The sequence below is a fragment of the Azolla caroliniana genome, unplaced genomic scaffold, assembly GCF_043228905.1.
Source record: "Azolla caroliniana isolate FFs.n. ecotype wild unplaced genomic scaffold, voAzoCaro1.0.p SCAF_8, whole genome shotgun sequence".
In the NCBI taxonomy this organism is placed as follows: Eukaryota; Viridiplantae; Streptophyta; class Polypodiopsida; order Salviniales; family Salviniaceae; genus Azolla; species Azolla caroliniana.
This window is the reverse complement of record NW_028230443.1, coordinates 17,522,917-17,545,978: the sequence shown is the minus strand read 5'-3', so window position 1 is coordinate 17,545,978 and position 23,062 is coordinate 17,522,917. Positions and strand designations below refer to the sequence as shown.

Below are 23,062 nucleotides of genomic sequence, written 5' to 3'. Positions count from 1 at the left end.
AATTATTCATTCAAATGGCGACCATAGTATATATTACGAAATCGGTGGATGGATGGATGGTACGTAGATTATGTGCATGTTGTGACATTGAGCACATAATTCAAGCCTCCACGTTACATGAATTACCATAAGAGATGCAATGTTTCCCGCAGTAAAAAAATCCCTACACATGTGGTTATTCCGTAAAAGAGATAATACAATCGGATCATGATTTTGTAGTGAAAGAGATAATACAATCGGATCATGAAGAATAAAATAACAAGGCAGTAATTGAAGTTGTGGTATACATCCCACATAGAAAGGCAATGTCGCTCCAAGAGCTATAAATCAAGATATTTGATAGTGGTTGACTTCATTGGGATGGCGTGGGTTGAGCACAAAGCGAACTATTCTTTCGCCTTTTACTAAAGAATACCGTGTGCTCTTCCATCCATAAACGCCCTAACCCTAATTTTTGGGAGGGAGGCTCTCATCAAAGCTTCCCATCATAAAATAAAATAAAAGAAGTATATCATGAACATTGAACTACTACTAGATGATTTGATTTGAAGCAATTGATATTAGCTATTATATTTCTTTTAAAGGAGTGAGATAGTGGAATGCATAGAACAATGCTTAGTGAAATCATAGATATTTAAATTGAATGGGGATTTATCCCAATCTCAAAATTAGATTCTGTATATGAAATAACGTATGATGGATTAAACTAGGTAATTTAGTAGTCTGTGGATAAAGTCATGGATTGGGCAATGTGAGATTTTTGATGTTGTTGATTTGTTGTTTTCTAGGGAATGAGAGCTTGCAAATATGAATTTGGATACAAATGGCAAAAACGAATATAATAAAAACCAATAGTAAAATGTTGAAAAGGATCATGATTTTTGCATTGAAAGGAATAATAGAATCAGTCATGGAGAATAAAGAAAGAAGGCAATAATTGAAGTTGTGTTATACATCCCACATAGAAAGGCAAATTCACTCCAGCAACTATAAATTGAAGACATTTGAGACAAACTCTCTTCATTGGGATGGCGTGGGTTGAGCGCAAAGCAAACTATTCTTTCGCCTTTTACTAAAGAATACTGTGTGTTCCTCCTAACTCAAACGCCTTAACCCTAATTTTTGGTAGGGAGGCTCTCAATAGAGCTTCCTGCTTTAAATAATGTAAAAGAAGAATGCCAAACTGTTGCTTTCCTAGTTTTGAAGAAAACATTCTTAGGAATAATATTACATTTTAAGGAATGTAAATGGATATATATATATATATATATAAATTGTACTTATATATTACAATGTTTATTAAAATAATGGATATGTAAATTGATTGGAGATGAGGATTCATCCCAAACTTAAAAATAAATCTTGCAAAGTTTGTATATGATTCATTTATAGAATCGGCAACTTATAATGACAAGACGTATTTTGATGATTCCTTACCATGAAAACACAGATTGTTGGCTTATGACGACAAGACAATTTGGTTTCATGTACCACAAGTCTCAAAAATAAAATTGATTGTCTTTAAGGAGGGAGATTGTAGAATGTGTAGAACAATCCTTGATGAAATAATGAGGATTCATCCAAATCTCAAAATTAAATCGACAAGGCAATTTGGTTTTCATGTACCACAAGTGTCAAAAATAAATTTGATTGATGAATTGTCTTTAAGGAGTGAGATTGTAAAATCTATAGAACAATCCTTGATGAAACAATGAGGATTCATCTAAATCTCAATTAGCAACTTTTATATATTATGACATAAGGATTAAACAAGTAGTTTAGTAGTATATGGATAAAGCCATGGATTAAACAAGTCATTCAGTATGTGCTCATGCATAATGCAATCGAATTATCAAGATATGTTTACTAGGATAAGACAATGGATGATACAATATATTCTTAGTTTTCTGAGGAATGTGAGGTGATGCTACTAGGTTTTTGATTTTATTAATTTGTTGATCCAATTTGGATGGCACAAACATATGTAGATACTCAAACAAAGTAAGCAATTGTAGTTATATCACTAAATGTTTTTGTCTTCAAGCACACTCCATTTTGCAACAAGGATTGTCACCTTACAACGAGATGACATATCTTGATGATTACTTACTATGATAACACAAACCATTGGCTTACAAGGCAATTTGTTTTCTTCATATTATCCTTTGATGTGAACTTGAGGGTGTTACAATGACAAAGTACATCATTTGTAATTTTGTGAGATGTAGAACTATTAGTGCATTGTGTATATGTAATGGAATCACTGGTGGCATGTGAGGGGGCATACGACACTACACCCATGGTTGATATCCATGCCCCTAATAAGTAACATTGATGTATGACACATTAGCGAATTGAGTCCATAAATTTCATGTGTTGAGGCCAATTAAAAAGAGCTCACAAGAGAATGAGTTAAAAAATAACCAATCGAGAGTTCTTTCACAAAAACAATGAGAACATCATGTACACAAGACAATGATGTGTTTTCATCTACCAAATACATCAAGAGCAAACTCTTCAATTATTTACTTGTGAACCCCTTAACCAAAACAACGCCCATGGCATTGGTCTATATACAATATAAGTTAATGAAGGATGAAAAACTTCATGTAAAGCAAGAATTAGTAAAGCCTAAGTGGCCTATAACTTTCATTTAAAACTGAATTATTGTTATCATACATTATGGAAAACAATTGAGGTATCAATACCATCACGTGGAGATCATACATCATGCATACCAATGAAGGATGTTTCAAGTGTCAATATCAAAGTTTTTAAAACTAAAGCAATCAAACTAAAGCTCAAAATACATATCATGGCTTTGTATAGAAACAACATTTGAAAAATATGACACTTTTCTTTTGGGACCATTAGACAAAATCATGTTTGCAATCTACATCCATCTATGTCCATATAGAGACATCCATGCGTTTCCATTTGGAGAATCTAAAAAAAATGCTTCAAATAAACTATGCATAGAACTTTGTTAGACCTCTCTTCCCTTTTGGTTTCTCTTTCATCACTTCAATATTACAAGCTTGCCTTATCATTTGGTTTGTCTTATCAATTGGACAAAGATGTTGGCTAAAATATGGATACATTTTGATGACTAGCAATTCATTGTGGTTGTGTTGTTGACCATAAGTCGATGTGAAGTTTCCATTGAGCCATCATTGTAATATGGATAGCAAGCAATCTAACAAGAGAAGGAAAAGTGTTAATGAAAGTTTAAGAAGGGAAAAGAACCCCTATTGAGGCAAACTAACAAGAAAATAGTCAAAGCAAGCCAATGTTTATAAATTATACCTATATAAACTGTTGTGTGGTTCGTTACCAAGATTCACAAGGTTTGGACAAGCACACCACTTACTTGAAGTGAGAATGGCTCAAGTGCAAAGAGGTGGCAATGGTAGGGATTTTAATTTGTTTACTTAACATCTGATAGTGGGAAGCTCTATTGAGAGCCTCCCTACCAAAAATTAGGGTGAGGGCGTTTGAGGTAGGAGGAGCACACGTTATTCTTTAGTAAAAGGCGAAAGAATAATTCACTTTGTGCTGAACCCACGCCATCCTAATGAAGGTACAATTTGGCTTCTGGCTTCAATTTATAGCCCCGGTGTCATGTTGCCTTGGTATGTGGGATGCATAAAAACGACATAATGTTGAAATAAACAATAATATTACAATAATAAAAGAATTAAATAACTATAGACTTGATTGAAGAAGAGACATTGTATCTCATTAGAAAGAAAGACTACTAGAATGGAATTGACATACTTGTTGTACCACTACACATTTGTTGAATCAACACCCAATGTTTATACAAAATCTGTTATATACTTTATTCATACACTCCACTCCAAGAATCATGCGAAGAGTGCTCTCGAATGGTGATAATGCTAAAATTAGGGCATCTTCTAGTACATATATGTATACTTACAAGAGGGTGTACAGGTGTGATAATAGTAGTACAAATGGTTCGCTTGGTGACACAACATTTGGGGCAGAACTATTTACCGTGGAATTGGAGTGTTTTTTACACTCATTTTTACTATAATTGTTTGTTTTCACAAAAAAACGAGAAAGATAGATTGGAATGACTAATTTGACCATTTATGAAGGAGGATTACAAAGGTGGCCCAATGATGCATGTGATTATTTATTGATGCCCAAAATCTATCATTGAATCGATTTAACAATGAGTGGATAGATGGATGGTACAGAGATGATGAGCTTCATGCATGTGCCGCTTGCTATTGTATGTTCAAGATACGTTGACCTTCTTCACGCTGGCAGTGAGCGCGTCCACTTCAGATTGAGTGTGCCTTGTGCTAGGAAGAGCACCTCCATGGCATGCGTGCAAACGTGGGGAGGGTTGAGTCCGCCATTGGGCGGGAAGTCGATGCGAGTGATGGACATGCCCTGCATATTGAGCCCAGGGAGTTGGCCATAGAGGCCAAGGTGACGATGGCCGCCTAGCTGCCATTGTTGGGCTTGGAGCTAGTAGTATAATAAGAATGATCGAAAACTTAATAGCAGTTAATCACTTATGTGAGATTATTCAAAGGAAACAAGAATGATACACAACAAACACAATGCAAAATACAACACAAATTTTTAATGTGGAAAAACCTCAAAGAGGTAAAAACCATAGGACCTAGTCCAGAAATAATTCACTATCAATGTAAATCTTATAGACCAAAGTTCTACTCTAAAAAAGTTACAGTACTATGAGAAAGAAAGGAATATGAGATTTCCTCAACAACTAAAGGAGCCAAAACAATCACAAAAAACTCACAACACATGGTTGATAATGGAGGCGGTGATGTATGAGACATTGGCGTTTAACGGTGTACTCAAGATCGCTGAAGGAGCAAGCCAAGACTGAGAGTATGAGGTCTCAAAAATCTGTTTTTCGTCTTGCAAAAAAATGCTTGTTTTCTTCTTCTTAACTCACTCTCAAAAAGTGAGTATAGATGTGTAACTCCATCTTAGTTTGACCCCTTTTCACACTATAATTTAACATACAAGTTTTTGGGTGTCCTAGGCCCATTTACACTCGAAAAATGTGGATAGAAAACCTAACAATATCCCTCTCTAGCCACATATGAGAAGATTCCATTGAGCCACTTAGTTTGTGTTCATTCCAGCAAGCTTGACACATAGCTCAAGCTTTTCTTTTGAGACTACCTTCATCAACATGTCAACAACATTCTCATCCGTGTGAATTTTCTTGAGTTGTAGAAGTTGATCTTCAATTGTCGAGTGCAACCAATGATACCTTACATCAATATGTTTCGTGTGCGAATGGTACATCGAGCTCTTGCTCAAATCTATTGCACTTTGACTGTCACAGAAGATCACATAAGTTAGTTTACTTAAACCCAAATATGAAACAAACCTTTTCAATCATAACATCTCTTTGGTAGCTTTAGTGGTTGCAGTATATTCCGCTTCTGTTGTAGACAAAGCAACACACTTTTACAACTTAGATTGCCATGATACGGCTCCCCTTGCAAATGTAAATAAGTAAGTCAAAGTAGATTTTCTCCCATCAAGATCCCCTGCTATATCCGCATCTAAAAAACCTTCAAGAGTTTGTTTAGAATCTCCGAAACATAAGCATAATTTCAATGTACCTCTTAAATATCGAAAGATCCATTTTACGACATTCCAATGAGACTTACCCGTATTGGAGAGATATCTACTTACAACACTAACAACATGACCAATATCTGGCCTTGTGCTAACCATAATATACATCAACGAGCCAATCGCTGAAGAGTAACGAATTGAAGACATCTCTTCTTTCTCTTGCTCGGTACGTGGACAATCTTTTCTACATAATTTAAAATGGTTAGCAAGTGGGGTACTTACCGGTTTTGCATTATCCATATTAAACCTCTCTAATACCTGTTATCCATATCCGGTCGAGGGGATACTTTTGTTGAAAATGACGGGGTGAGGATTATGTTTAGTTTTGTGTGGAGAAGTGTGAGTTTTGCTGAATATGGTTGAACTTTGATGTACTTCGTTTGCTAACTAATGTGAAGTAGTGTTTTTTTAGAAAAACAAAAATACTCATTCTATGTATTTTTCTTGAGAAAGCCACAACTTTCCACATTCCCTATTGTGAGTAATTTTCATGCCTAAAATATGTTTAGCATGGCCTAGATCTTTCATGTCAAAGGACTTAGATAGATCAACCTTTAACTTGTGGATATTGTCTACATCTTGTCCTTGAATTATCATATCATGAACATACAATAAGAGAATTATAAAATAACCTTTAGAAAAGTGCCTAACATACACACAATGATCTCCATTAGTCTTGGTGTAGTTTTGACTCACCATAAATGAATCAAACCTTTTATACCATTGTCTTGGTTCTTGTTTTAGGCCGTAAAGACTTTTTCTTAGCTTACATACCATATGCTCCTTTCCTTTCTCTTTGAACCCCTCCGATTGTTCCATGTAGATCTCTTCTTTCAAGTCTACATGCAAGAAAGTAGTCTTTACATCAAGTTGCTCAATCTCAAGATTTAAAGTGGCTACCAAACCTAAAACAACTCAAATAGAACTCATTTTCACAACTCGTGATATGTTTTTATCAAAATCAATACCTTTCTTTTGGCCGAAACCTTTTACAACTAAACAAACCTTATGTTCTACAAGGTTACCATTTATTTTTCAAGATTTTTCTTCCCTTGGGAAGTTCAACTAAATCTAAGGTATTTTTTTTTTTTAACAAGTTCATTTCATCATGCATGGCTTTTATCTAATCATCCTTATCCTTATGGTTTAAAACATCATAATAACTTTCATGCTCCAACTCATCAGAGATAAAGACATAATATAAACGAGGATACCTTATAGATGGTTTTCGTTCTCTAGTTGACCTTCTAGGCTGTTGATTGACTGCCTCTTGTAAGGAAGTTTGCTCCCCCCCGCTCAAAGCCTATCTATGGTAAAATATCATCATGATTAGCTTCAAGTTGAAGCTAATCATTATAGTATTATATAGGATCAACTCTCAGTGAGCATAAATTCTTTTGAGGTGTTTCTTCATTTCTATGAGAAATTTTTAGTGGTGAAAATTTCGCTAAATTGGTGATTTACCATCATCTTGATGTTACACAGACTATCAATATCTACTATATTTATGATGAATTACAATTATTTAGTTTGTGTAATTATGTAATTATGACAAGTTGTATCAGTGTGTGAAGCATACTGAATCCTAGCCTAATTCATACCATATTAGTGAGAATGATTCCAACAAATTTTAGATAATTTAACACGCGTTAATGAACAATTACTTCCTTTAAAGCATAACTTTACCGTATTGAGTTGACGTTGTTTGGTGAGATCAGAAATCCTACGAATGAGTGAGGCGTGCATCTTCGACAAAAATCGATTGGCTTTTTTATTACTAGATTTGCTGTTATCCTTGATAACTTTTGAGGGTTGGGACAAATGCTTTTCTTCAGGCCAGAAACAATAGATGGTTGAGCTCTGACATTGATGAAATGTGATGATAAGTTAGGGGGAGGAATAAGCCATGCGGCTGGACATGGGTCCACCTCTAGAGACAAAATGGAGTTCAATTTCTACCTCTAATAAATATTAACCATTCAAAATTTAGCTTTGGTTTCATGCATCTAGGAGTAGTAAATATTTCGTTTAGGCCTAATATCATCACATAACACAATAAACTCAAGCTTTCAAATTTTAGTGTTAATTGATCAAGTACACACAGAGAGAGCATAAACCAAAGTTTTATTTTTGGCCTAATTTGACCAGAATTTCATAAAATTTGAAACTAGAGCTTTATTTAAGGCAATTTTGATCATAAAATTATAGAACATATTAAAGGTAGTTTCATATTTTAGGGTTAATTTGATTGTCTAATCATAGACTATATACAATAGATACATTTTTAATTCTTGATCATGATTCATATTGTCATGGAATACACATCAAATCAAGCTTAATCTAGGCCTTTTAATGGCTGATTAATGCAATCATAACCAACCATTAAAAGGCCTCCCCATTTGGAGAAGAAAGAAGAGGGAGATAAGGAATACCTCATCATTGGAGAATGTCTTCTGTGTGAGATGGAGAGGGGTAGAGCGGAGGGATGGGGAAGAGCTAAATCTCAGCTCTTAGCAGCAAGCCATTATCTCATTCTTTATCTTGTGCCTTCCTTTGGCCACACAAAAAAGAAAGGAAGAGAATAAGTGAGCAAATTTTGTACCACATACATTATATATGCACATATACATACATATACATACATATATGTATGTATTGTATTGTATTGTATGTATGTATGTATGTATGTATGTATGTATGTATGTATGTATGTATGTATATATGTATGTATGTATGTATGTGTGTGTTTGTATTGTATTGTATGCATGTATGATTCCTGATGCATACAATTGTGACACTCTTTACATCTATTTCCTAGTCATGATATCTCATTAAATTGTCGCAGTCACTCTTGAGATTTTGGAACAAGTATCTTGGACTTTTTCCCATTCAATTCATCAAAACACAGATTCCATCAACTTATATGCATAATAGACTATAGTATAATGTGGTTTGGGTATATGTGTGTCTATCCCTTCATTAATACAACAATGTTGTGGCAGATAGAGACATTGATAGCTTGTGGTGACTTATCAAAGAATAGTGTCTTCATACAGGAGCACGTTGGCATCACAGGTAAAAGTTCCGTGATTATGTGTTGTTTTATAATTCATTTCTAATGAATAACAATTTTTTCCTCTTGATGGGGATGGAATGCCATTTGCGTAGGCAAACTATCTTCCATTCAGATTTGCCATTTGCTTATGCCTATCATTCAAACAATTTCTTCCTTCATTGTTACATCACATGATTTCCTTATTCACACATTTAACATTGTGGATTCATGAATTTAGGACAACAAAAAAGACAACTTTGAGTCTCTAGAACTTCTCATCCTCAATCAACTATGCCACACAAGGAATCTCCCTTATGGGATCAATATTGTTTGAACAAACAAGTTGGGAACTCATCTAGGAACTATTATTGGGATTGTAGATTATGTGGTTTTCATGGGTCTGGGACACTAAAACGTTTAGTTGCTCACCTTGTTGGAATTAAAGGTGAAGGTATAGACAAGTGTGTGCAAGTAACTCTAGAGGCATATCAAGATGCTATAGCAATAAAACAAGCAAGTGAATTGACTCGCAAAAAGCTAAAATGCATTAAAGAAGTAGATTCAGTCGTGGAAAAACAAATTGAGCTTCAAGAAGGCATGGTGGATTCAATGGTTGATTCAATATTCCAATCACAACCTTCAATTGATAGCATATGTGCCTCATCTAAGAAGGATTCAACAGACCAAATTCCTATTGATATTGAAGTTATAGAAGGTTCAAGAAGAAAAAGCCTCACTCAAAGTACGATGAGGATCAAGTGCGACTATGTTGATCAACTTAGAAAGACCATGCAAACACAATGTTGGTTAGATGCATTGTGGAAGGTAATCTATCTTTTAATCTTTTGAAAATTTCATGTTGGAGGAACATGTTGTTAGCTTTCTCTGATACTAGGGAAAAGTATAGTGGTATTACCTACAATGATTTAAGAGTTAAATATTTAAAGAAAGAGCATTTGAATGTACAACACAAAGTGAAAAATGTGAAAGCCCTTTGGCCAAAATATGGATTTACCATACTTTCAAATGGATGGATTGACACTAGCAAGTGAGCACTTGTGAATATTTTGGTCTCATGTTGTTATGGCACTATGTACCTTAACACTATTGATTATAGTATTGTTTCTACAAGGGTTCAATGTCCATGGTTGGCTGAAATGCTGTCAACTGTGATAAAGGAAGTAAAAGTAGAAAATGTGGTGCAAATTGTCACTGATAATGCATCAAATTGTGTTAGCATGGGTCACATTCTAGAGACTGAATTCCCAAGCCTTGTATGGACTCGTGCATCACATTGTTTAGATGTATTGCTAGAGGATATTGGGAAGTTGAGTTGGGTTCGTCGATAGCACAAGAGAGCAAATTGTGTGGGTAGACTATTCACCAAGAAAAGGAATGCACGAAAACTTTTAAGTAACTATTCATCTCTTGTGCTCCTTAGGCCAAGTGCCACTCGATTTGGCTACATTCTTATTGTCCTTGAGAGGCTGGCAAGAGTTTGGAGAGCCCTTGAACAAACTGTGGTTAGTAACTATTGGGAGGATTGGAGTGACTCCAAAAGGCCAGATGTTGTCAAGGTGAAGTCCATTGTGCAATATAACTCTACTTTGCCTTCAATTATGATTGTAATTTCGATTATGCATCCATTGTATTCGAGTTTTGATTCAAATTCAAATGTTAATGCAGATATAAAGAGGTTTTGGAATGTTTTGATTGTCGTTGGTCGTGGTTCAAAAAGCCAATTCATATTTTGCATACTTTATGGAAGCCCAAGATCAACCAATAGTTATGAATGCAGAGATGACGGATGGATGGCTTGCATATATTCAAAAGGTATATTCTATAGATGAATGTGAAATCTTGCAAGATCAATTTGACATGTATAGGAATGGCGTGGGCCGATTTAGCAATGAACTATCAAAATCACACATTGCAAAATGTAAACCTATCTCATGGTGGAAAAGATATGGGGCAATGTGTTCAAGAATGCGGAACGGTCTTATTTATAACGGTCATGTAACTGTTACATTGGATGTATTATATAAACCCCTTATGGGCATGTAATGAATATACATTTTTCCCTCTCACATTTGTGTCATTTCCTATTTGTCTCTCTCTCTAGCTCTCTCCCTATCGTAACCCCCTTGAGAGGGGGTTGAAGCCATTCTAGGCTTGACCCCCCACCCCGACAACACTTTTGGCACGCCGGATGGGACGGCCCTCCCTTGAGAGGAAGTATATCTCTCTCCATGTGCGAGCTCCCTTGAGAAGAAGTGTCTCTCTCTCTCCACATACTTGTGTTCGTGTTTGTGTTGTGTGTGTGTGTGTATGTTGGTGTAGGTGAAGGAATGGTGGGTGTTCCATTAGAGGAGATTCAATTTCGACCACAATATAATGCCTCATTTCTGCCTTCATCTAGATAGAGAACTTCAATATGGTGATGGATCTACTTCAAGCAAGATATGTTTTCCAGGAGAACCTACAATAATGCAAAGCTAAGCAAGGCTAAGGGTTTGGCAAAACACGATTCATGGGAGGACGAAGCTTTAATCCCTCATAAAATCGATATGGCCTCACTCCAAAGGGAATATTGGGCGTGCCGGGATAGCATGTATCTGCCATGAGAGCTTAGATAATTCTATCAAAGTAGGCAAATATGATGACTATAAGAGATACATATGGATAGAGGTTAATTTGGGGAAAGAGAAGTTGTATATAGTTGCATGTTACATTCCTCACAAAGACTCAAACTAGTATAGTAGGTTTGGGTTAGATTGTGATGATCCTTTTACAGAATTATGCCATGATATACTTTCATTTGAGAAGCTTGGTAAAGTTTTAATTATGGGAGACTTCAATGCAAGAGTTGGAAATTTCCAAAATGTGGTGACATTTGAAGAAAATGTAGTAGAACATTGTGTAGTGCATGACTTAGAGGATTGTGTCATGTTAGATTATGGAAAACTTTTGATACATATGCTAAATTGCACAAACTTGATGGTATAAAGGCATTCCCATTGACAAATGTGCTCACATGTTTACCATGCTCCGGTGGAGGAAGTGTGGTTGATTATGCATCAATGTTGGCATGTGATCTATCATTGGTGAATGTGTTTAAAGTTGGTTCTCTATCTCCGGACTCAGACCACAAGCCATTGTACTTAGAGCTTGCAATTCCACATTCCATTAGATGCCGTAGAGTGAAAGACGAAAAGAGATGTATCATCCGACCTTGCTACGAAAAAGCTAAGATGTATGCACAGGAAGTGGAGAACCATTTGTTAAATTTTTCTCTAAGCAACGATGTTAAAGAAAATTGGCAATATTTGAAGGTAATCCTTAAGGTTGGATATCAATGCTTTAAGAGACATGTGGGTGGGCATAAGGTGTGTAGTTTTCCATGTAATTCTTGGTTCGACGATGAATGTAAGATATATCTCAAATGGTTCAAGTCCATAGAAGGGGGAAATGAAAAGATTGTTGCATGGCACATATACTAGAAAGTAGTGAGGAGAAAGAAAAGAAGATATTTCCAAATGCAAGAGATGAAAAAGAAAAACTTGTTTAAGCTCAAACCAACATTAGCATGGGGACAACTCAAGGGTAAGAAAGAAGATGTGAAAGGTCACTTTACAAATGAAGAGATGCTAGACTATGTACAAAGCTTATATATGCATGAAGGCGTGGCTCCTATGGTTGAGAAAATTGAAACTCCATGCACTACATGTATTGATATTGATGATATCAATAAGGGAATAAAGAAGATGACAAGTGGGAAAGCAACAGATTCAACCTACGTCTCAAGTGAGCTTTTAAAATGGACAATGCCACACACTCGTCATTGGATAATGACAATTTTAGAGCAAGCTATAAAACAAGGATTTCCAAATGATTGGCTTATGAATTGGATTAAACCAATATTTAAAGCCGGAGATAGGAATCAAGTATCAAATTATCGTACAATAATGGTGAGCTCAACTATTGCTAAATTATATATAGCACTATTATGGAACAAAAGATAAGCACATGGGCAAGCCAGATTTAGACCAAAACAGTCCACCGTGGATCATTTGGTCACATTAAGAGTAATCATGGAAGAGAGTCGACTATAAGGAAAAACACTTTATTGTTGTTTTGTTGATTTCAAGAAAGCTTTTTATACTATACCACGAAGTGAGCTTTGGAATAGAATGGTAGACATTGACATGCCATTAGCGTACCGAGTTGCGGTTGCACGCCTATATGAACAAGTTAAATGCCAACTAAAAATGGATAGTGGATTCTCAAAGTACTTCTTAAGTAACATGGGGGTCAAGCAAGGATGTCCATTATCACCCACACTCTTTGGCTTATGTATTGATAAATTAGAAGAAGTGGTGAATAAGGTTGCAAGAGAAGAAGGATTGAATGGCCCCAATTTGATGCAACATGTTATCTTATTGCTTCTATATGTAGATGATGTGGTACTCTTCTCATATGATGTTGATAATATGCAACATTTACTTGGGGTATTAGAAGAATTTTGCCATAGTAGTGGACTAGCAGTGAATGTAGAGAAAACAAAAATGATGGTAGTGCAAACGATCCAACCTCATCATTACCCTATGCTCACATATAAAGGTGAACATATGCAATTCGTTCAAAGCTTTAAATTGTCACGGACACACCCAATGCGGACTAAGACGGAGCACAGATGATGAGACTACGACGGAGCGATGATGGAATGACACAAGAGCATAAAGATAGATATGAAGATCATGGAGACAAGATTGGGCGAAACGAAAATACTAGATTGATATGTCCATGACTGGCGAGGAAGATAGGAAATGAAGCGATGTTGATGATGGTATGGTGACGATGGTAACTCTAGAAGCAAAGGCGATGACGGAGACGGGTGATGCTTCTAGTTGGAAGGTGAACAAACTGTCACGGACACACCCAATGCGGACTAAGACGGAGCACAGATGATGAGACTACGACGGAGCGATGATGGAATGACACAAGAGCATAAAGATAGATATGAAGATCATGGAGACAAGATTGGGCGAAACGAAAATACTAGATTGATATGTCCATGACTGGCGAGGAAGATAGGAAATGAAGCGATGTTGATGATGGTATGGTGACGATGGTAACTCTAGAAGCAAAGGCGATGACGGAGACGGGTGATGCTTCTAGTTGGAAGGTGAACAAACTCCGACGGTTACAACCGGCAAGGCGGCGATAGGCTCGACACGGGGACCCTACTCTCGCACACGGACGGAAAACAGTGAACCCAGAGAAACGCAGAAGGAAAAGCCTCTGCTGGCAGCGCATGGGCTACCCACGAAGCAGAGGCGTCGAACTCCCAGCACCCATAGAGAATGTAACCATGTTGTAATCGAGTGTTATGTGCTAACCACACATCTAACATATAATCATGTATATATTTCCTCATTGTAGGTTTTAGCTAGCATCATGTGTATAATTTCTCCCTTGTATTATTAACACTTGGCACATGCATGTGTACCTACTACCTACATGCTCTATTGTATCACATGCGTGCAACAGGTATGCATGCCACTCAAGATGAATGTCATGATAAGCCAAGATGTATGTCTTCATGACATTCATCTTGGCGAACCAGGAATCGAACCCATAACCTCTTGGTTTACATATGTTATTACAATATCCATCCTCTCTCCTTGATCTTCATCTCTATCTTTATGCTCTTGTTCCTCGCATCATCGCTCCGTCATAGCCTCACCATCCGTGCTTGGTGTGTCCATGACATAAATATCTTGGTATTGATGTAGCCACCACAAATAAATGGAGTGCATGCTTTGATTCTAGACTCCAAGCCAGTTGGAAATCATATTACCTTTTGGAGAACCAATGCAACCAAAGTGATACTTATGGATGGGAAGTAAAACTAATGTTGTTCAATGCCATGGTAACTCAAGTATTGCTTTATGGAGTAGACGTATGGGGTGGCACCATCTCTCTTAATGCATGGAACGAGATTGAGAAAATTCAAAAGATGTTTTTAAGGAGGCAATTAGGAGTTAAATACACTACCTCTTACCAGGTTATGCTCTTGGAAACGAGTGTTCGACCCGTAGAACTATTGGCACTCCAAAGAGTATATAAATACATTACAAAAGTCAACAATATGCCGAATCATCGATTACCACATCTTGCTTGGAATGTTGGATGTAAGCTACAAAAGAATCATAAAAGTAAGATTCTCTCATCCTGTTGGGTTGTTGACATAAGGAAATGGTTTAGAAAATGGGGCGTGGATGATCTTTTAGAGCTTTCGAGCAATGTTATGCAATATGTAATGATTGAGGAAAGGTTGGTGGAATCATTAAGGATGAAGTGGGAGGATGTTAAGAGGAAAAAGCTAGAATACTACATTGCAAATGTCAACCCTGAATGTTGGTCTCAATATAAAGCAAGAATGTTTATTGATCGTATCCAACCTTATCTCATTACCAATATGAGTAGTAATGCTCGTAGAGCCCTTACACTACTTTGCACTCGATCTCACAAGTTAGGTATTGAAGTTGTATCATGGTATCAAAATGTAACGAATTTGAAGACATGTAAAGTATGCAAAGAAGGCATGGTAGAGGATGAATGTCACTTGCTCTTCACATGCTCGACATATAGTGCAATTCGTTCAAGATATGCTGACGTATGAGGGAGTGATAACTTAAGTGTCATACTTAAGACACCACCTAGAAGGTTGAGCTCATATGTGTATGCTTTACTAACACATAGAGACTTTGTGCTTCAACGTATGAATACCCCTTCTAGGAAGGAGACATATCAAGAACACATGTATACTCTAGTCCCATAGGTCAAAATTGGCCTCTTTACGGACGATAAAAGTTCTAATACTAATGCTTCATCTTCCTCTTCCATTTCATCTTCTTTTCCTTCTCTTCCTTACGATAGTGTTCCTAGTTGTGTCTGTAATCAGTTGTGTGTCTTTGTGCATCAAGGAGAACAGAGAGAGGCAGAAGTCAGGCTTCACCATCGCCACTAGTATGTATCGCAGATCTCTGCACCATGTCTCTGTTGTCCTGCATGATGTTTCTCTTCAGGCATAAGGTGGGACTAGAAGGAAGTTTACTTGTCTACATTCCAAGGAGCCGTTGTTTGCCGTTGTTTGCTTCGACATCGATTCGATCATCTAATAGTTTGAAGTTGCCATTAAGGAGTACTAGCGCTTGAACTTGAAGCCACCATAGCTTCAAACTCTCAAATTTTTTGGCTATGGTGGGAATATAAGTTACGATTTCTCCGTGAGGGGTTTGTCCTACATTAATCTTCCACAGCCTGATCTGATCATCCAAAAGTGGAATAGAAATGGGAGCATGTCTTTCTCGAAGCATAGATGGAATTACGAGTACACATGAATATGACTCTGTTGTTTGTGGTGAATATGATCCTTCTCGATGAAGACGAAGCAAATTTCAAGGGAAAGAAAGGAAGATACGTTTTAGGGAGATACTCACTGCTGATCCCATCAAATCAATGAATACAATGCCACTACCCTCTCCATCAGCATAGATACAGTTAAGGCGAAGTATGGTTTGCACTATTAGTGGACCTTCAAAGTTTGATTTGTCATAGAAGAAGTTCAGGAAGCATAATGGCAAGATGCAAGAGTTGAAGCCGCTACAAGCATCCGAGTGACGACCGGATAACGGCCGGATAGTAGCCAGATAGCGGTGGCTAAACAGTAGTCAGATAGTGATCGAACAATGGCCGAATGGACAAGCCCAGATAGCAGCAGTAGACGGTCGAGAGGCGTGGCCGAGAGCACGACCGAGATGCGTGGCCGAGATGCATGGTCGTACTCGTGGCCGAGATGCATGGTCGAGAGTACGACGAAGAAGCGCGGTCGAGAAGACGACTGAGATGCGTGGCCGAGACTACGGCCGAGACGCGCGGTCAAGAAGATGACTGAGACACATGGCCGAGATGTGCGGTCGAGAGTGCGGTCGAGAGGAAGGCCGAGATGCACGGCCTAGAGTAGGGCCAAGAGGCACGAGCGAGAGTACGGCCGAGACGCGCGCCCGAGAGTACGGCCAAGTGATGGCCGAGAAACGACGGCCGAGACGCGTGGCCGAGACATGCGACCAAGAGCACGGTCGAGACGCACAAACGAGAATATGGCCGAGACTTGCGGCCGAGAGTATGGGCAAACAGCCAGCCAAGAGAGACAACCAACAGGCCAGACGACCAAAAAGACACTGGCCGAACAGACACGACCACTGACGACTCAACCGGCCGAACTGAGAGATGGTCGTCGGACAGTCGGCGACGATGACGATCGACAAATGGCCAACGGACAGGCACGACCGACGACCGACGAACAGAAACGACGTAGACTGACATAGACACAGACATATACCAAGACAGAGTAGAGAGAGAGCTCCACCGAGCTCTGCCATGGCTAAAGAAGGAGAAACGGATGAAGGTGAAGAAGAAACGGGACAAAGGAAGGAGAAGAATGCAGGAAGAAGTCAGAGACAGAGAAGAAAACAGAAAGGAAGAAAAAGACAAAGAAGTAAAAGAAAAGCTTGAGGGCTGGATAAAAATTACAATAATACGAGGCACGCAACCGAATTTCAAGAACCTGGCAGCGGAGGAGAATTTCACAAGCTCAAGGGCATTCCACAAAATTTCAGAAACGTAAGGGCAGAGAGTAAAATTTCAATAATTCGAGGGCATACCGTCGAATTTCAGAAGCTCGAGTGCAGAAGAGAAAATTTCAAAAACTCAAGGGCAGAAAATAAAAAAAACATGAGGGTAAAAACCAGAATTTCAAAAAATAAGTGGTACAAATCATGAAATTTCAAAAACACAACTCACATGATGAAAGAAAGAATACACAAATGCACAACACGATTTCACGACCCATGCCACATTGAACTAGCCGATTGGTGTATGATCCAATCGTGACTTGTGCTGACCGAACGAGAGGGTTCGAGTCAAGCAAAGCTCCGATCGAAGTTATCAATCGTAGAGCAGTGATCTGGTCGAGGGATTTCCGACCGTGAAGACGACCGATGGAGTTCTAGTCGAGAAGAGTTGCCATGGCGAGTGGGTTCATCGTGCAATGCACTGTCCCACAGGCGTGCCATGTGTTACCCGTAAGAATATACGGGGAGACATAAGGGTAGGTGTAATGATGTGGTTGATGTGTATGTGTAAAGTAAATGAGTGTGTGAGGATGTGTATGTGTATGGACACATGCACAATTATGTGCATGTGTACAAGAATGCGTAACGGTCTTATTTATAACGGTCACGTAACTGTTACATTGGATGTATTATATAAACCCCTTATGGGCATGTAATAAATATACATTTTTCCCTCTCATTTTGGTGTCGTTTTGTATTTTCACTTTCCACTACGGTTAAAATAGCATCAAAACCCTGTGAAGCTGGCAGATCTGTAATGAAATCTATAGAAATTGACTACCATGGCTTGCTTGGAGTTGGCAATGGTTGTAACAACCCATAAGGATGATGCCTAGGCATTTTAGCTCGACAACATGTGTCACATGTGCAAACGTAATCTTCAACAAATTGTTGTAAATGAGGCCACCAAAATGATCGCTTCACTAGCTCCATGGTCTTAGCAATAACAAAGTGTTCGGCCATATGGGCATCATGACAGTGCTCCAACACTCGAAGGCGTGGTGATCCATCAGGGACATAAAGGAGATTCTTGTAGAAAAGTAAGTTATCTTGCCACTTGAACTCCTTATAGCATCGAGATGTCCCTGTCAATGTGGAGCAAAATGCATGATTTGGACCAAGGTGGGCGAAGACATCCTTAGCAAAATCATCAGAGAGAAGTTGTTGTCGAATAGTATCAAGAAGACTTGAATCTAATGGCGTGGCACAAACCGTGGTTGCTTGTAGTTTTGCTGGACCAAGGAGAACTTGCCTTTGATTGTCGAAAGTTGGATGTCCAAGGAGAAGTGCCAAATATGAGCGTCGAGATAGAGCTTCAGCTTGCCCTTGTTGTTTCCCTGGGCGAAAAATGATCTTGAAATCAAAATGAGTTAAAAATTGCGCCCACCGAGCTTGTCACCTATTTAGCACTCGGGCCGTCTAAAAATATGTAAGATTTTTGTGGTCACTATAAATGATGATTTGGTGAAGTGAACCTTCCAAGAAATGTCATCATTGCACAAAAGAGTCGACCAAAGCTAGTAACTCTTTGTCATGCACCTCGTAGTTGATCTCCGCAACATTAAATTTTTTTCAGTGAAACGCGACTGGATGCATTTGCCCATCTTCACCTGGCTGTGATAGGATGCTCCCCAATGCAAAGTTGGATGCGTCTGCCTCAATGATAAATGGCTTTTTTGGATCAACATGAACTAAGACAAGAGCTGATGTGAATGCCTCTTTCAACTGAGTAAAGGCTTTGTCTGCTTTAGGAGTCCAAACAAATGCTGGATTTCTCTTGGTGAGTTGAGTGAGTGGCAACACAATCTTCAAATAATTCCATATGAATTTGCGGTAGAAGTTGGAAAATCCAAGGAAACACTAGACATCGCGGACAGAACTTGGAGTATGCCATTCCAATATTGTTTGAACTTTCGCTGGATCCATGAAGATACTTTTGGATGAAATGGTATAACCCAAGAACTCAACTTCTTTGCAATCAAAACTGCACTTCTCTAGTTTGGCATAAAGACCATACTCTCTTAAGTGTTGGAGTACCTTTCGCACATGTATATCATGCTCCTCCTGTGTTCTAGAATAAATCAATAGATAATCTAAATAGATGATGAGAAAGATATCTAGAAAATCTCAGAAAATGTCATTTGCCATATGTTGAAACACGGCGGGAGCATTTGTGAGCCCAAAAGGCATGATTGTATACTTGAAATGGCCATATCGAGTGTGAAATGCAGTCTTCCACTCGTTTCCCGGTCGAATACGAACAAGATTATATTCACCCCTTAGATCAATCTTGGTAAAATGCTTTGCCCCACCAATGCGCTCTAAAAGACTGGAAATTAAAGGTAGAGCATACCTATTTCTTATTAGGTAGAGCAACCTTAGCAAAATCATCAGAGTGAAGTTGTTGTCGAATAGTATTAAGAAGACTTGAATCCAGTGGCGTGGCACAAACTGTGGTTGCTTGTAGTTTTGCTGGACCAAGGAGAACTTGCCTTTGATTGTCGAAAGCTGGATGTCCAGGGTGAAGTGCCAAATATGAGCGTCGAGATAGAGCTTCTACTTGCCCTTGTTGTTTCCATGGGCGGAAAATGATCTTGAAATCAAAACGAGTTAAAAATTGCGCCCACCGAGCTTGTCACCTATTTAGCACTCGAGCCGTCTGAAAATATGTAAGATTTTTGTGGTCACTATAAATGATGATTTGATGAAGTGAACCTTCCAAGAAATGTCATCATTGCACAAAAGAGTCGACCACAACTAGTAACTCTTTGTCATGCACCTCGTAGTTGATCTCCGCAACATTAAATTTTCTTCAGTGAAATGCGACTGGATGCATTTCCCCATCTTCACCTGGCTGTGATAGGATGCTCCCCAATGCAAAGTTGGATGCGTCTACCTCAATGATAAATGGCTTTTTTGGATCAACATGAACTAAGACAGGAGCTGATGTGAATGCCTCTTTCAACTGAGTAAAGGCTTTGTTTGCTTCAGGAGTCCAAACAAATGTTGGATTTTTCTTGGTGAGTTGAGTGAGTGGCAATACAATCTTCAAATAATTCCATATGAATTTGCGGTAGAAGTTGGAAAATCCAAGGAAACACTAGACATCGCGGACGGAACTTGGAGTATGTCATTCCAATATTGTTTGAACTTTCACTGGATCCATGAAGATACTTTTGGATGAAATGGTATAACCCAAGAACTCAACTTCTTTGCAATCAAAACTGCACTTCTCTAGTTTGGCATAAAGACCATACTCTCTTAAGCGTTATGGTACCTTCCGCACATGCATATCATGCTCCTCCTGTATTCTAGAATAAATCAATAGATCATCTAAATAGATAATGAGAAAGATATCTAGAAAATCTCATAAAATGTCATTTGCCATATGTTGAAACACGACGAGAGCATTTGTGAGTCCAAAAGGCATGACTGTATACTCAAAATGGCCATACCAAGTGTGAAATGCAGTCTTCCACTCGTCTCTCGATCGAATACGAACAAGATCATATTCACCCCTTAGATCAATCTTGGTAAAATGCTTTGCCCCACCAATGCACTCTAAAAGACTGGAAATTAAAGGTAGAGCATACCTATTTCTTATTGTGACTTTATTTAATCCACGATAATCCACGACCAAACAAAGTGACTCGTCACGAAAAAGATAGGAGCACCAACTAGAGACTTTGAATGTCGAATAAATCCACTTGCAAGATTCTTGTCAATGTATGCTCGAAGAACCTCAAGCTCCGTTGGTGACAGATTCTAGATCAGACCCCATGGTGGCTCTTTTCCTGGCTGTAGATCAAGGGGACAATCGTATGGCCGATGCTTTGGAAGTACACTAACTTTGACTTTGTCGAAGACATTAGCATATTCTTCATACTTTTTAGGGATGTAGCCCTCAGACTTCCCTTGAGTGTCACTAGAAGGTTCAACTGATATGGCAAATAAGAATAAATCTTCTTTTGCTCCTTCTTGGCATAATTGTTGTAGGGTGATGGTTAAAATCTGATGAAGAGGAACAACATGTTTGGTAGAACGTGAATTGGTAACACTATGTTTTTCAAGGGGAGGATCCTGGGTTCGACCCTTGACTACTATGTTTCCTTTTGAAGGGCACCTACTTTCTCATCGTCTCCAATCAATTATTGGGTTGTGTAGCTCGAACCATGGCAAATCAAGGACTATTGGATGCTCAGGGCTACGAATTATATTAAAGGAAACTACACATCCTAAATCACCTAAGAGTATGTGTATCGGCTCAAACTCCTCGAATATCTTTCCAGAAGCTATGGGACGACCATCAATCACTACTACGGAAATTGGGCAAGGAAGTTTATGCAAGGGTATTTGATGTTTTCGGGCAAAATCTCTATCCATGAAACAAGAATTGGCTCCGGTATCTAAGAGAGCTGGGTCATGAAGTTGACAACTTGGTGTCCTAACTTGTACTTGCGTTGAGAAAACTCTACTAACATGCTTGGAAGAGATGGAACCCACACTAGGCTGTACAAATCTAGGACTATCCAACCAAACGGCTCCGATTTTGGGCGGACTTATTCGTTTGACTCCTCCTCTAATTGGCTTAGGACCTCAAACTTATTGGATAGAGTTGGATTACTAGAAACACTAGTTGGCACAGTTTCAACAATGCTAGACTCATTTCTATTATCATAGTTAATGTGATGTACCTGACGTCTTGGGCTAGTAAATGGCAATATGTCCTGGACCTCCACAATATAAGCATAGTCAATTTGCTCGACGATGTTGTTTCTCTTCATTCGATAGAGGTCCTTGTCGCCGGGTCATATCAATCTCCATTGGTGTTGGGCTACGTACTTGCCGTGGAGTTGGGACGGGGCTATATTGTTGCCTTGGAGATTGTTCCGTCATTGATGCATAAGTTGGCGTAAATCTTGATCTTGTTTGTTGCTGTTGTCGCTCAGACCGACGCTCAAAAAGCCGATTATCACACCGTACAGCTCGGCTAATAACTACTGTAAGGGATTTTGGATCCTCAACGAAGGTAAGAAGTAAATCTTTTACATCTTCATGGAGGCCCGAACGAAACTGCGCCATTCGGGCTTGTTTGTCCCAAGGAATATCACTTGCAATGAGATGAAAATTGGTTGCATACGTTGATGTTGGTTGATCCCCTTGCCGCAGTGTGTGAATCTTGTTGATTGCCGTTCTTACACTATCTGTGTCTCCGACGCAAGCCTTAAACTCTTTGATAAATTCTTCAAAGTTGTTGAGTACGGGAAAATTTGCTTCTAGCAATGGAGAAAACCATGACAATGTCGTGCCAATCAATAAAGTTCCCACTAACCCGACCCAAGATGAATCCATTGGATAACGCGTGGGATGCATCTGAATTACCAACCACACTTGATTTATAAAACCCCGAAAATGTGCTCTCGAACCATCGAATTTAGTTGGGAGGCTGATTTTGGACTCCTTAAGAACTCCTTGACAGTCGACTTTTAGTTGTTGTAAAGCTACTATTGTCGACTCGTTGTGTATTTGTTGCTTCTCTACAGAAACCTTATGTAAATATTCAAGAAATCGTTGATTCTCTAGCTCTAGTGATGCAAACTTGCTTTTGAGATTCTCCATTTCTGCAACAAGGGCGAGGTATTCTTGTGGGTTG

The 23,062-nt window shown here is 38.6% G+C and overlaps 3 non-coding genes across 3 annotated transcripts; 2 read left to right on the top strand and 1 right to left on the bottom strand.

Moving 5' to 3' along the window:
* Positions 1-360: 360 nt before the first annotated feature.
* On the top strand, positions 361-483 carry LOC147861161 (U5 spliceosomal RNA). Its single transcript, XR_015530193.1, has one exon. It is a non-coding gene; the product is annotated as a U5 spliceosomal RNA (small nuclear RNA).
* A 545-nt stretch (positions 484-1,028) lies between these two features.
* On the top strand, positions 1,029-1,149 carry LOC147861160 (U5 spliceosomal RNA). Its single transcript, XR_015530181.1, has one exon. It is a non-coding gene; the product is annotated as a U5 spliceosomal RNA (small nuclear RNA).
* A 2,300-nt stretch (positions 1,150-3,449) lies between these two features.
* On the bottom strand, positions 3,450-3,570 carry LOC147861159 (U5 spliceosomal RNA). The gene has a single exon (XR_015530182.1). It is a non-coding gene; the product is annotated as a U5 spliceosomal RNA (small nuclear RNA).
* Positions 3,571-23,062: the final 19,492 nt, after the last annotated feature.